Raw genomic sequence first — 16,223 nt, forward strand, 5'->3', positions numbered from 1 at the left:
AAAAAAAAAAAAAAGACTTTAGCTGATACAGACATTACTGTATTGCTGCATAATTAAAAAAAAACAAAACAATCATAGCCCAGTTTTATACACTCCATTTTCAGAACGTAAGGCTTCCCTTTTCTTTAAAATAGAGCCGTTTCATAAATATCCTAACCGTCAATGGCCATGTGGATAAGATCACTAAATAATGGTAAATAATCTCGGGCTTGAATTTTGGCAAACGACTAGCTATGTAAGATATTCATTTTTTCCAACGTGTAGCCTGATTACAGAAAGTTTCTGGTTCTCCTCGTAGGTACCGGTATCTAAGCAATCCTAATGTTGTTCCCTATAACCGATTAAATAACAACAAAAAATCAATTTAGTTTTTCTAATTATTAGAAAGACTTGACGGGATTTCTCTAGCTGACGAATATGAAAGATTCTGTTAAGTACAATTCTTCATAATTTAAAATTAAAGGAATTATAATGCAAGATAAGGAATTGTGCGATACTTGTTTCATAAACATTTATTAGAAACTACTCAACCTCAGTAAATTAACAGATACTGTTAACGATCTGAATCCCCAAATTAGGTATTACTCTAGCAGATGCTAAACTATTGAGTTGCTTAAAACAAGTTAAAGCTAAAAATTGTAAATTTGCTTAGAAATAAAGCCCTGTGATTTAAAGTTTTGACTTAATGCATTAAGGTCATTTATAATGTTGTACGGTTTCCGAATATAAGTAAAGGAAGCAGTTTTACTAATTTTGCTTCTTTCTCTATGACTTGAGAACATTCGGCTCACTTTGAAACAAAGTAGTGTTTAATTTAACTCATTAAATGTATAGATATGTGAAATGTGCCTGCTTTTTAACGATGAATTCTAAGTTCATTGTGCATTTTTACTTATTTTTGTTCTGATTGAATTCAAAAGCATTCAAGCTTTATAAAGTTTTTTCAATAGAAGTACCTAACAAATAAATAAATAAAAAGACATATGAAATAAATACCTAACAAATAAATAAATCAAATAAATAAAATGAGAATCTACGCCACAAATAACGATATTTTTTTACGCTTTTACCTGCATTTAAAACATTTTACAAGAAAATACTTTAGTAAATTAATTGAACTGTCAATTATGGGTTTTAAAGTAGGTTTTTAATTTTAATCCATATTTTACTTTTTTGAATCATTTTAATCTCATACTTTTAAAGACATTGCAGTCAAGAGTTTTTAATTTCCGAGATGAAAGCTTCGAAAGGATCATTAGACGCTCACCCGAAAATTATTTTTAAGTTAAGACGTTTTGATCTGGATTTTTTCATTTAAAGAAAAGCTTTTAAGGTAATGCATTTGTTTTTAAAGTGATTCATTTTTCTCTCTACGGCTGATGGAACTCGAAAATGTAATGAAGACGTTTAATTTCTTGTTTTTCATCAAAAATAAAACGAAAGTCAGCTTTAGTGTTTGTTTTCACTTGAATTTCTTCAGCGAGTTTAAAGGTGAACGAATGTTTCAAACAAAGGACAAAATAAGGGTTTATCTCATTCTTTGAAATTTTTATTGATTTCAACAGAAATAAATACTATTATTACATAGAATTTAGTATACTGTAATGCAAAATTCTCTTGACCGAGGGCATTGTTATATTAATAATGATTACAAAAGACATTATCTATATACATTTCTAAGGATTTAAAAGCATTATAACAAACCTTCATTTTTAGGATTAAAATCTATTATATTATATCTCCAAATTATTACAAATAAAAATTGAATAAATAAAAAATGTTCATCGTATTTAATTTTTTTTCTTAAATAAATAAATTAGAAATAAAAAATTTAAATAATAACAAAATTAATCATATTTCTTGTTATTTACCGTCAGAGATAAATATATCTTTCAACTGTTTATAAGAGAATTTTAAGGAAATTGAAGCTCTTATGTTTCGATACCTAACCTTCTTGTGTTTACTTTTGTTAACTCAAAGAGAATGGCAAAAATTTTGCCATTGATAAAGTTATGTTCTTATAGACATCATCTATATAGATTTCGTAAATGAAGCTCCCATGATTCGTAAACGTAGTTCCTTTCAATTCATAAATGTAGTTCAGAAAGATATTATTAGCCGTACGCTCTAAAAGGTTACTTAATGTAATATTCTTACGTTTGAGGAGACACGTTTCAGTTTTATTTCCCCAAGACACTGTTGACAAAGTATTGCTTTTTCATATGTATCGAAGCTCCAAATTATCGTCTTAAAGTGAAGTTTATTATTATTTAGACTAAGTCGGTGGTAAAATAATCTGAAATTTTTCGCAGCGGCCAGACCCTGGAGGCTGTCACTTCCGAAAGTAATCATTATTTAAAGCTTCCTAGGACAACCTTCTCTTCGTTGAGATCAAAAAACGTTTCGCTATCGTAGGTAGTTATCTTCAAAAAGTTTAATTATAGATCAATATTTCCGAACGTTTTGTTAGATTGTTAATCAATAAGTGATACTTCGGTCCCACTACAGGTGTACGCGTTAAGTATGAATCGAAACATATTGTATTGTATAGCTGATTAAAAGATATGTGCTTGTTAGTTAGAATTTGGGCATATCCCGGCCCGCCTAGCGAATATAAATTCACTTTAAGCCAAAAATGGGCAGCACACGAAGTATGTGCATGTATCTAATCTGTCAAGGGCCCACCAAGGGCCGAGCTGTAAAATCGCTGAACACTGGTAGTTTGGTTCGGAGATCGAATCCCGGAGGACGGGTTGACCACATAGGCGGTTTCGTGATTTTTCCCCTGTGTAATGTGTATATGAGCCAGTTTCCTTAAGAAAGTCCTCCATGAAGGCATCCATACCCTTAGGCAGATAGCCTTCGTATGCTTTTCAGTAATCAAGTAAGCAAACCAAATACATCGGGCTTGACTAATCAATTAAAGATCGTGCTTCTTGTGCAATGAGAATATTTGTCAGGTCACATGGATGATAAATGACAAATACTGCAACACTACTTAAAATAGGTAAAATTATATTACATAACATAGTGAGCCTCAGCAATGGCCCAGTGGTTATGGTCTGAAATATCGGTAGCTGGACCCGAGTTTGAATCTAGGCGAACGGGCTGGCTACATGGTTCATTTTCTGCTTTTTACCATTCCCTTAAAAAGTCCTCTAACAAGGCATCCGTCTCTTTAGGCAAATAGTCTGTGTGTGCTTTGCCATATTCAAACAGCAAACCATTACGTAGCATAATAAAGGTCGAAAAGATGTCCCTAGAGACTTTTTAAACGCCAGTAATAACTCTTGCTAAAACAGAATATTTTCACATAAGTTTCACTTTTCGTAAGATTACTTTATTATATATCCTTAATTTGTTCTGAAAAGATTATTAATTTCAAAAGTCCTTGTAAACTATTATGGAAAAACTGCAAATCTCTTAAATATTAGGAACAGTAGGAATAAATAGGGACAGTAGCAATTTTTAGCAAGTTCAAAATATGAGACTTCACATCAAAAATAACTAAGTATTATAATATCAAGGAAACCAAGACTATGTTTAAACATTATTTTTTTAGCAAAACTGCAATTTATAAATAATGGTTTATGACTAAAATTCACTTAAATTAGATAAATGTATTGTCCTACAATTTTTCTTACTTTGTAGTGTTTAAAAAAAAGATAGATCTGCTTATTTTATATTTTGACAAGGGAGAATCACATGTTATGGTATTAATCTCTAGAATCTGTAGAGCATCTTAGAACATACTCAACTTATATAGATTCTGCACATCTGAAAATAATAAAACTAAAAGAAGAAAAGGGGAAAAATGAAATTCTGAAAGGATTCAGGTTTTTAACATTTCACTAAAGGAATCATTAAGGGTTTTTTTTTATGTTCTGTCTGAGTTAGCAGTTTACCAGCCTACTCTTGGACTCACTCATGCTAATTGATACTCAGTTTTCTTAACAAAATGTATAAGTTATTTCTCCCCCCTTTATTGGCATGCCTTCGTAGTGTGGTGGTCTGCATGGTGGTCGAGTATTCCAGAGGTCCGTGGTTCGATTCCTGGCGAAGGCGTTGCTCATTTTTCAAGTCTCCTGCTTCCAAAAAATACCTAATATCTCTACAGTGGCATCCGAATTAAAAAGAGTGATGGATGATGATTGTCCACACCCAAGATTTGGCGAATGGGTCCCATAAAAACGCTAATCGCCTTTTAAAACAAAGAGTATATAAAATACTCCTCCCGCCTTCTTGACATGTCTTCGTGGTGTGGTGGTCTGCACGCTGGGTGCGTATTCCAGAGGTCCGTTGTTCGATTCCCGGAGAAGGCGTTGCTAATTTTTCAAGTCTGATGCTTCCAAAAAATACTTAATGTCTCTACAGATGACGCGCATAACCTTTTTTTGGCCTTTTTTACTTTATTATTAAAGATTTTCTTAACATTAAACACGTACAGCACATAAAATTTAACAATAGAATTATTAAATATATAAAAACAACACGCTAGAGCTTCTGATAGAGCGTCTTTTTTTTCTAATATTCACTACATTATTTCTTTAAAAATAATACGTGGGTTAGCATACGGTGAAACCATCCTTTTATTCGAAATGTGATTCTGGCATAAACGCGAATCAACAAAAAAAGTGAGGGCTCAGACTAATACCAGCTCTGGTGCTAAACAATAAAACGCAAATAGTGAATATGATCAGTAAGTTCGTCCCCTACAGGCGGAAAATATAAAAAAAATTAGTCTGCATGTCACAATTTCTCGAAATTCTCGACAAATAGCTCTTCTTCACCAGTTTCCTCACTGCAGGAATATGAACCTAGGTTACATAAACAACCCCAGCAGCAATATTTCAATATTGATTTAAGATGACATGGAAGCCCATGTTGACTCTTCACTTTTAAGACAGCGGTTTTGTTTTCATAAAAAAGAAAGTTTCCAGCATAAGGGGAAGAAAAGAGAAATAATTGAATTACCTATCAGAGTGATGAAGGATCCACCTGCTAATGGAAGGCATATGAAGCATCTAACATAGGCCTCCTACTAACTTCTCCGACTAACAAATAATTCAGGTTATAAAAGATAGTGTTAAACATCTCTCTCTGTAGATAGTGTTCGTAGTATGTTTGGGACAAGTAATATTTTTTCGGAAGAATGGGTTTTATTTATTACATGAGAATGCTCCGATTGTCTGGAAATAAATTAACTGTGTGATATTTTTGTACCGTTATACTTTTCCGCATGTTCTTTTATTCATAAGATAATAAAAGTTTCGAATGTTTACAAAATAAATCCAAATGAAAAGGCCTTGAATGCAGGTGAGGAAAGAAAGACAATGTATGCTATTTCGCTATGGGGGTTCCCTAACGTTTACATTAATTTCTAATAGCTATATTCAGAATAACTAAATTATTATTTTCTTAGCCAAATGTCAGAAGTTTGTAAAATATTTTCAGTTTGGTTGGCTGAAAGATGAGTTGATTTACTGTTCTTTTCTTAACATGCGTATACCAAAATCATTTACAATAACACACACCTAATTTCCCCACCATCACAGAAAGGAATGAGGTTAAAAAAGATCCTTAAAAATACTTTTTATGTAGAAATACATTTGATATTTCAAATTGAAGCCCTTGGAGCCTTATTACTCTTCAATACTAAAATTGTTCCTTTTTTATGCGAATAATGATATTGTATTCAAAATTTAGGGTCTGATATATCGTTAGCTTTTGAAGTGTATGTGTGAGATTCACATTGTCGTGCAAATGTGAGATTCACATAGTCATGCAAATTGATCATGAAATACCGTTTTCAGAATCTATCCAAAATCTTTTAACTCAAGTTACTATAGTTTTGAGAGGATATTCACGGTGTATCCTCAAGTAATACCAAAATAGGTAACAGAATGCATTTAACTGGAACTTCATATAGTAACATGGCAATGTCGGAAGACCCGAAATTCTCAAATATGTGCTGTAAGGAATTCCCTAAGTTTTCAGAAGAGACAATACTTACCACTGTTTCTGTGATATATTGTTGAAGATTCCAGTGTTTTCAGTAAGGATAGTTGAGTTATGAAGATACTATGGCAACAGACAACAGATGAGATGATAAGCATGAGACACTGAATATATTCGACTTTTCCCTTAAGGTATTTTTTCAAGATAAAATTTAGTTCAGAAACTTTGGCTACATTAAAAGTACTCTAAGCCACTACATTAATGTTGATTGTCTTTACATTATTTTCGTAGAAATTCGTACTTTAGCTGATATGGCCAGTTTCTCTACACCCATGAACAAAACCATAATTTTCGCTTAAGCTTTTCCATTGTAATTAGTTACCCCTAAATTCAACACGAAAGAATTAATTTAATTGTGAATTCTAGCTTTGGGTCTCATCAGGTACAAGTTAAAAGTTTGAAGCGATGTTTTATAACAAACAAGAAAATTTCAATACAGTTGTAAAGTTTGACAAGGCTATTTGTTTCATTCTTAATGTATGGACTAGTATAAACAATCCTTTAACAGATTAACATCAATATTTCACAAAGATGCAAGAAATGGAACACACTATAACTTTCAGTAGAAACTAATTGCTCATTTGCCATAAAAACATGATGTTGCTTCATGTATTTAAATGAGAAAAACAAATGAGAGAAATGCTATTTATGGAAAATGCAAACGACATATTCGAAGCTAATGTAACATTTCTCATAAGACAAATAATAATAATGAGAAGCATAGTTTAATCTTTCATACTTAAACTTTCAGTTTTAACGTATTCCATTTTTATGTTGCTAGGCATGAATGTTAAAAAATTAACCTTTGATTTTAGCATGGACGAAAAATATACCTTTTAAAATTTGACAAAATCAAACCATTGATTCATATTGATTTTACAGAATTCACTCATATTTGAAAATGTTCTGAAAGTAAAATAAGAAAAAACAGCTAGAAATTTAATTTCTGGAATTAAAGCTATCATTTGAAACCAAAAATTAACAAGGTGATTTTTTTATTCTTTGCTCCTAGTCAAGCTAATGTTATTTTTGCTTAAATTTAAATTTTGTTAAAACTAGTAACATTCTTCTTGATTTAAGAGAAAATTTAAAAAAGAAATCTGAAAGCTTTCAGATTTTATATTACGCCTAAATAGGCTTTTTTTTAACGTTTTGTGTGTTACCTTTATATATTAAATATCATGTTCTTCGCACTTAACCATAAAACTGAATTCAAAAGCAATATCACAAAATATTAAAAAGAGCATATCCTTAGAATTTCCGATACACATTCTCGCGCGCTGGAGATAATTTGTTTCCGTACAGTTTTGCCATTGCTCGCTTTGAAATCGTTGAGTTTCTTAATCAAAAACTCATACATGCTTTACAAAATATGAAATAGTTAGCAAAACAAATTCCAAATTTGGGCTTCCAGATGTGCACTTTATTCAAAATTTGCTGGCTCTAGGTACAGTTGTTTCATCACAGTGCGAGAAATATACACACATTTAGGCAAATTGCTCATTATTTAATTTCTTTAAATATAATACAGGGCTGTAATAATTGGTGGCAACAATTTAAAAAGTGATTTGCCGTTTATAGTGAATCAACGCAAAATGCCGGAACGAAATTAAAAACCCTTCTGGACAAATTACCCCTTTGGGCTAAAAATATCGCAAAATAAGAAATTAAGAGCTGTTCTTTGGGCGAATGCTAGTGTTTAAAGTTAGACAATAGCATAGGTTTAAATGCTAATCTCATAAAGAACAAGAAAGATTTATTAAAATTGCAATAATTTTGCATATTCATTGCAAATTACTTCAAAAGTGAAACATTCGATCATATTTCTAAATTGACCACCTTTTGTTTTATATTTCGAGTAAAATTGTTTGATCCATTCAAGCTATAATCCCGTTACATGTTTTTATAAGAATTAATAAAAGTAGTAACGACTTCGGTGAGTCTGGATTAGAATATCATCTAAGACGTGGACGTTTGAAATTAACGTGTATCTGTGCGGTGTAAGGACACATGCGATCTGAAAGTTCTTTAGTGCGACCAATGGGTACAGAAGGAAGAGTAGAGATCTTATAATTTCTTCTTTCCTTCATACGGTCAGTCCATAGAATTGAGGATGGTGTTTGGTAAGTGCAACCGTTAGATTAGGCTGCCTTTGAACTGCCTCTTCTGTTGTTACTCTGTCAATAAAGAGTAATCAAACTTAAAAAAAAAAAAAAAAAAAAAAAAAAAAATCTGAAATCTTCTATATTTTACGTTACGCCCAAAAGGGGCCTTTTCTTCACAGGGAATTCAAAACGGGATTTGAATATGATACAGACATTCAAAGCCATTCGAATACCGTTAAGACATCGTAAAGTCTGCGTTGCTACGCTACCAACATAATACCAGTAAAAAATGTAAAGAAACCTCGCGCAGAAAATATTCGTGCTTGAAGATGCACAAGCGATGTTAATGTTAATGAAACATGTTAATGTTATTGTTAATGTTAATGTTAATGTTAATTTTGTGACGCGATGGACGCTACTTGGGACGCGATGTTAATGTTAATGTTTGAAATCTTTGAGTTTTTAATAAAAAATTCGTTAAAGGTTTACAAAATATGAAATAGATAATAAAACAAATTTCAAATGTTTTGAAACTTTGTGGGATCCGAGTGGTGGATTACGCTATAAAAAATTTGATGTCTCCATGTACCTTTTTCTTTCACAATGCGAAAAACATGTGTGCATTTGTGCAAATTCTTCTTTATTTAATTTCTTTAAACATAATGCATGACTCTAATATTTGTTGGCATCAATTTGAAAAGTGATTCAAACTATTTTAGTGAACCAACGCAAAATGCCAAAACGAAATTAATCTCCCTTCTGAACGCCCATAACGCTAAAAAGTTTTGTATAATATGAGGAAATTCATTAAACTGTGTATCATTTGTAAGATATCAGTTTCATATTTTAGTATTATCAGAAAAAATAATAGCGTTGAAAAGGAAATGTTTTTTTATTCAAATACTTTATATATTATGGTAAAGTATATTTTTAATAAACAACAAATGCAGTTGCTCTTAATTTTAAAGTAGTGTTTACCATCACCGCTTTCACCAGTTAGAAATCAATAAGCTTCTCTTCGTTTTAAAATAGACATAAAGAGAAAAAAACGATCTTTTTCCAAAAATTATTTCGCGAAGAGAAAACAACAAACACATTCCAAGAATTATTCGAAAAATAGCTTCAGAAAACCTTTCGGCACTTGCGAGTACAATATGGATGCAAGAAGATTTTGCATATAGCTTCAGGTTTATGTGAATTGTGAAAACATATTTTTATCTTCTTTCAGTTTTATGGTTTCTGCAATGAAGGAGTTATTGAAGCCTCTCAACGATTCATCATATACGATCCTGAAATATCCCGCTATCTTATTACTGAAGATCATTTACTTAAGAGTATATTACATGCTTTATTCTCATTTTCTTTTTTATTCAGGAATTTTGTTTTCAGCATAGAAACGGTTTCTAAATTCAGTAAGTTTAGTATAACTTCAATGCAATAAGAAAATTGTCAAGAATAAGAAATTGGCTTACTGAAATTCTAAGATGAAGTTATTTTTTTAATAATAATAATAATCTTTTTCTTTATAATAATAATATTTTTCTTTGGTCCTCTGCGAATTCATCAATGTAAACTAGGAGATCAAACAGTTTACATTGGCTTCATAAATAATTCCATCAAACCACAAAGAAGATATTACAGGAAATGAGAATTTCGTTTCATAATTTTGCTAAGAATTTAATTTCTTATTAAAAACGTTTGATAATATTGTGGTGATTCAAATGAAAACTTTAAATATTGATTATGAGGTAAATGAGGATAGAGGGAAGTATTATACATGCATCATTTATGACGTAATTCCTAAGGCGGACAATACGTGGAAATGCACGTGCTTCAGCGCTTTGGACTGCTTGGCGACCTCCTGAGAAAAACGGTATTTGTTACTAATAATAATCACTTGCGCATTCGGATCTCTTTGGATATGTTTGCCTTCCATCACCGCTTTCAACCATTCATTGCTGGCGATGAGCGGTAAATACGGTTGGTGAGTAAAATATTCATATTTTTTATCCTTGCAATTGTTAAACGGAGAGCATGCGTTGGAGCATTAACATGCAACATTATTACACCTGAAGTCAGACCTGTACATCTGTCGCTTACTGTTTATTGCTAGACAAAGTTGATTTTGGAAAAAAAAGTTCTGGTCACTGTTACTCTTTTTTCTGTGTAATAACTCATTTGCATCCAGAAGAAAGTAAGCAGAACTAGTACTGCAGATGGAAAAGTTTCGCAGCAGAAATGGTGCCCTTCATAGACTTTCTACAACACTCATAAACCTGTTGCAAGGACACAGTCTAATCGGATCACCGTACTTCGCTTTTGTCATATGAAGAATTTTAATTAGCTTAACACCTTCATGTAGGATTTTATGCCAATTAATCAATTAATATGATTTGAAACTTTACCACCACCTTCTTTCCTCATCCCTCACCAGAATGCAGATTAGTCTGTAGAGTATTTAAGCCAAGGGTTTGAATGGTTTACATTTACAGCTTACTCTGCCAAAGTATATTCCGGCTTTGAACCATTTTGCTAACTGACCTTAAAAGCACACCTTTAATTACTTAAGCAAGCTTAAATAGATTACTTAGCGTAGTCTAGGATTACGTTATTTAAATCTGAATTTCAGTTATGTTATATCCGCAAATGGCGAAGTTTCGTTCTGTAGTAGCACAAGCAGAGCCTTCTGATAAATTTCAAAAGTTAATAAAAATGTTATTTTAACCTTCGTAATACTTTGTTGTTTTGATTTACCTTAGAGTGATAACTCAGTTGTCAGTCTAGTAGGATCTGAAGAACATTGATTTAAACTATGATTTAAGTATAATCCTACAGCTATAGGAAAAATCATTTCACAGATTTCTGCTCTAACGCTGTGCATCTTGACAATGAAGCGGCCATCTTTGCATTAATCCAACTTCGTTCTTCACTGACGCGGAATCATATTGTCGCCTGTTGATTATCTTTTGAGACACAAGGATAGATCCTCGCAATCTGCAAATAATTCTTCATTTCAGGATGTAGTTTTAAAAGGAAAGGAAGAAAAAGATTCATTTAGTTGATTTTATACAACGCTTCTTGTAGCCATCCTGAATACACAGGCATAATGAAAATTAAAACTTGACCCATCATTCAAACCCCAAGATATAATTATTATTATAAACACATAAAACCTTTGAAGATCACTTGAACAAACGCGAAGGATGTCACTTTTATTCTGTTTAACTCTTCTAGAAATAACATTTGATATTTTATCAAGCATTTACAAAATAACTGCAGATTGCTAAATGAGAAAAAGCTAACATTTGCTGAGAACCTCAATATAGTAAAGTTTCAGAGAGCCGAAAGTTTAAACTCGCTAAATCTGTAAAGACATTAAGTATATATTTGAAAAAGAAGGAAGAGAAATCAATTATGTGTTGATTAAATTATGTCCGAGATTCAAACAATGGAAATTCCAATTGCAAGTTCAATGTGCTACCATTTACACCATGAGACTATGCTCAGGAAATGCAATAAACCTTAATGTTTCCCCAAAGGCTACTGAGGGGAACAACGAGACTTAGTTGACCATACTTAGTTGAAGATGAATTCTTCCCCACCAGAATTTAGTTCGCGCGGTACTGTAGATGCAATAGAGTTTTTCAGAGCAAGAAATAGAGAAAATCAGTCATGACCCAATCGAAATTTGGACCACAAATATTTCATTTGCTAGCTTTACCTATGTGCTACCACTTATTCCACAGCAGCCCGCCCGATAATACTGTGTAAATCGATAGCCTGCTTGATATTAGGCAAGTAGAGGAATTATTCTATTAAGATATCCTGAGATATGTTTCTCCTAGACATGCACACTAATACTTTTGGATTTACCTTTAAATATAACCTTGGTGGGCTTCGTTAAATATGAAAGAGATGTATTTTGTTTACTCTCAGATGGTAAAACTTCGTCCCGCTTTTATAAGAATTATTCTAGGAAATGCTCTATGATTAAGGCATTTTTTGGTCGCATTACATGACTATGTGCGAGCATTCCGTACTGATGTTATGTTATGGGGTAATATTTCTAAATGCGCATTAAAAATATGCGTGTTTATGCAATGAAAAGATTTTAAAAATTGTTAATTTTGAAATTAATTTTGAAATTAATTAATTTTGAAATGCCTTCAAAGAAGAAATCCATGATCATAATTTATTATATAGAACCTGATGGGGCTGGTAATTATTGCTTTTTATTTAAAAACAAAGATAACAAAAAAGTATTGAGAATCACTTTTGTTGCTGAATGAATTTAATGAAGCTTAGCAACGTTTTATTGTATGACTTCCACGTGAGGTAAATGTTTCTAAGCATATTTCGTTATTAGAGCATATACATCGTTAAATTCGAAACCAGAATTAGAAATCGAATTCGCTTTGTTATGATCTGAAGAAGATTTCTAAATTTCTAAATGTTTCTGAAAGCTCATTAGGCTATTGGACAGCAGACTAATGACTTACACGTATTGAATGGGACTTGAATTTTAAAAGTACATATATGTGTTTGCGCAACGACGGCATATTGCTGTTTGAACTACCTTAATGGATTCTTAATTCTTATTCTTAACTATCTTAATGGATTCCGTTTAATGACAAAGATTTCATAATTTAAGCTAAACCATTTACTCAATAATTACGAGAATGATATGTGGAGAGATATTGGATTTTTAGTGTTTCTCATATGTATATCTGTACATATTGATTTTACAAAGGAAGCTTTAATTGAAATGAATTTTGAACACGTAATACTGGTTATTTTATTTTGTAGAGACATTAGAATTTTTTTTGAAGCAAAAGAGATGAAAAATATGCAATCGCCTTCGCCGGGAATCGAACCACAGACCTCTGGAATACCGACTCAGTGTGCAGAAACACTACACCACGAAGGCATGCTAGGAAGGCGGGAGAAATACCTTATATACTCCTCTTTTTAACTGGGTTTTCATTAGTCCCACTGGGGTTTTCAGGGGACCCAAACGCAAAATTTTGGGTGTGGAGAATCATCATCCTAACACCATTTTAGTTCGGGCGTCACTGTAAAGACGTTAAGGTTTTTTTTTTTTTTTTTGGAAGCAAGAGAGGTGAAAAATATGGAATCGCCGTCCCCGGGAATCGAACCACGGACATACCGACTCAGTGTGCTGACCACTACACCACGAAGGCACGCTAGAAAGGCGGAAGAAATACCTTATAATTTCATTAAATAACATATATTTATTGTTATTAATAACTTAACAATAATTATTCTTTAATGTTTAAGATTCAGGAAGAAATACTTTTATATAAAAGATGTTTAAGTTCAGAATTAATGTAGGTCTAAAATTAAATAAATATTAAAACCGGTAAATAAAATACTGATAATTAACTTTTAAAGCAAATTTTTTGGGAAATATTAGATTTAATAATACTTCAATTAACAACGTTTTAAACCCATCTTTTAGTGGTAAATGATGCATCCTTTTAGTTAAGGATGTTAAAAGGGCACTTTGAATACTGTTTCCACTTCAATGGGGAAGATTAACTTCAAGCAAATTCTGTATTTAATACGAAAGTTAAGTAAAAACATGCAGGTTATGCTCTAGGAATATTGCAAGGGCAATAAGCAGCAGGATTTTGACACTGGTAATCACTCTGTTTTGCGGTGTCAGAATATTTAAAGGTGTACTTTTACCTTGCTCTTTTAAGGGCTAATATTTATGTACGTATCTTCAGCTTCAACAAGAATCGTTCAAGAAATGTTCGAATGAAAGGAATTTTCTCATGGGGTTTATTAATTCGAAATAACAAGAAGTTAGATAAAAAAGTATAATTCTCTTTTTATATAATGTAATTTCAGAAAGAAATTATCAAAATCCAGTATTTTAATAAATTGGGAAAGACTGTCAATAAACAGGAAAGCAACTAACTTTTTAGAGTTTTCTTTATTAATATATATATATATATATATTATCATAAAAATTTTACTTGATGCGGAGCAACAGTATGAATATAACATAATTTTTTATATAAAGTACGGAACTGCTTATTTCTACCGTTAAAGAGATTAAAAATATTTTACTGTGCGAAGAAGCTCTTCTTCTGACAGCCTTTGAAGTAAAATGTACTGAGAAGTGCTTATGCTATTTAATTTTAAATTATACTTTTATATTTGAAATCAGTTAACAACAATATCTTTTTAACATTCATTAATTAGTTTCGGTATTGTTACAGATTTTGTACATACAGCGATAATTTTAGTGTAACTATATGTGAAACGTTTTGTAGTTTTCTATGTAATGTAACATGAAAAATCTAGAGAGACGAGCTATGATGGAAAAGTAAGAACGCAGGGTCAAGTCTGTTTAACACTGAGCAAATGGGTATCTCAGTAATTTGGACAGATATCGCCAAGCTGGCAACTGTTTTAGTAACTAATTTTTGTCGCCAACTTTGGCTAGAAATCACCAAAAGTTGTCAAACTTGGCGACATTTTGGTCCGGTCCTTGTATTATCGTAATAGGTATTGTAACTGAATAACTGAAATCGATCACTATATTAGCTGTAACCGCAATTCGATCCTTAGTATTGCCTTCCAGTAATTTCGAGAAGCAGAAAGTACTAGAAATATCTCGGGTGTAAACTATGCGTTCTTAGTACTTTGAAGAGTGTCTATTGACAGCACTCTGCGATATTGTAAGAGTATTTTTGTGGAGCGTTCTAGAACTGTGAAGTGTTTCTTTTGATAAAATAAACTTTATCAACCTACCATTGGACCTGTGGGTATTCATTCTATTGCGGACTCGTTCGCACGGAACATCATTTTTATTTATTGATAGTGATATTATAAATGTAAGAATTTGTGTAGTTTTAATATTTCTTTTTGTGAACCATCGAAAAATCCTTATAAATATAATGTGAAGTAGAAGAAAATAATTTATTCATTTAGCTCAAATGAAAATTACTGTATGCATAATCGACAGAATTTTAGTTTATTAGCCAATTTTATCAAGCATTGAAAATAATCTTCCCTTTGAAAATGTTTGAAATCCAGCATTATCTAACAATTGTAATAAATACGTATTTTTATTATTTCTATGCTATTCAAACGATGGCAGTTAAAGTAGTACCCAGCAGAGCTCCAAAATACCCTTGAAATAGGGTTTTGACTTCACTAAGTGGGCGAGACTTATAGAAAATCTAACAAGAAAAAGTTTGACTTTGAAGGCATTATGTTTTATCTTGCTATTGATTTCTAAAATTTAGAAATTTGAAAAAGGTCAAACGTTTTCGTTTATTTTTGATTTAGAGAGCTCCAAATTTGTCGATTTATGTAGCGTATCTACCAAGTCTGACCAAGATGACAATTAAGTTATTTACACTTTTGTTTTTCGCTATAAGCTACTTATTAGTAGTTACTCTGTACGAAGAGAATACTTATGATCAGTGGTTCATTCTATAATAGCAAATATTGTATTTTATCCAATTGAAAATTGTCAGTTGGCTTTATTAGTGGTTTCCAAAGTGTACACTGGAAATCAATACACATCAGGGTTTTTCTCAACATAGCGTAGAGATATATCATATAATTTGTGCAATCGTTTTTCAGCTTTAAATTTCAATATTGTATGCGCATAAACATTTTCCCTTTTCCCACTAGTATTACTGCTCGAAAACATGATCACATAAAGCAGTCTGGACACTTTACATTGACTGGATGACAAGAAATCTATTATTTCTTATGTTCTAAATCTATTATTCTTAATTTCTTAATCTATTTTCTATTATTCTTATGTTCTTAATCTATGTTCTATTATTCTCATGTTCTTAATCTATTTCTTATGTTCTTAATTTATTAGTTTTGTGTTCCTAGTCTTAAAGGCTAGGAACACAAGAATAACAAATATTTAGCGAATAAAACTAGCTTTCAGATAAAACTAGTTTATTTATGTGACATTTTTGAAAAGCTGAATACTCTGAGTATATCCCCGTAGGGAGGGAATATGTATCTTGGGGAAAAAATTTAGATTTTATAAAATTATAATGCTCAGGAAGAGAAAAATGAATGAAGACGGCGGCAAGAAAA

General features: G+C 31.7%; 1 protein-coding gene across 4 annotated transcripts in view; it reads left to right on the forward strand.

The window, feature by feature from the left end:
• The window catches only part of LOC118188514 (uncharacterized), a 146,107-nt gene that overhangs the window by 105,182 nt on the left and 24,702 nt on the right, over positions 1-16,223 (forward strand). The gene's annotated exons all lie outside the window — the stretch shown is intronic.

Source organism: Stegodyphus dumicola, chromosome 1 (genome assembly GCF_044657685.1).
Source record: "Stegodyphus dumicola isolate Sdum_Otavi_A_Nest chromosome 1, ASM4465768v1".
Taxonomy (NCBI): Eukaryota; Metazoa; Arthropoda; class Arachnida; order Araneae; family Eresidae; genus Stegodyphus; species Stegodyphus dumicola.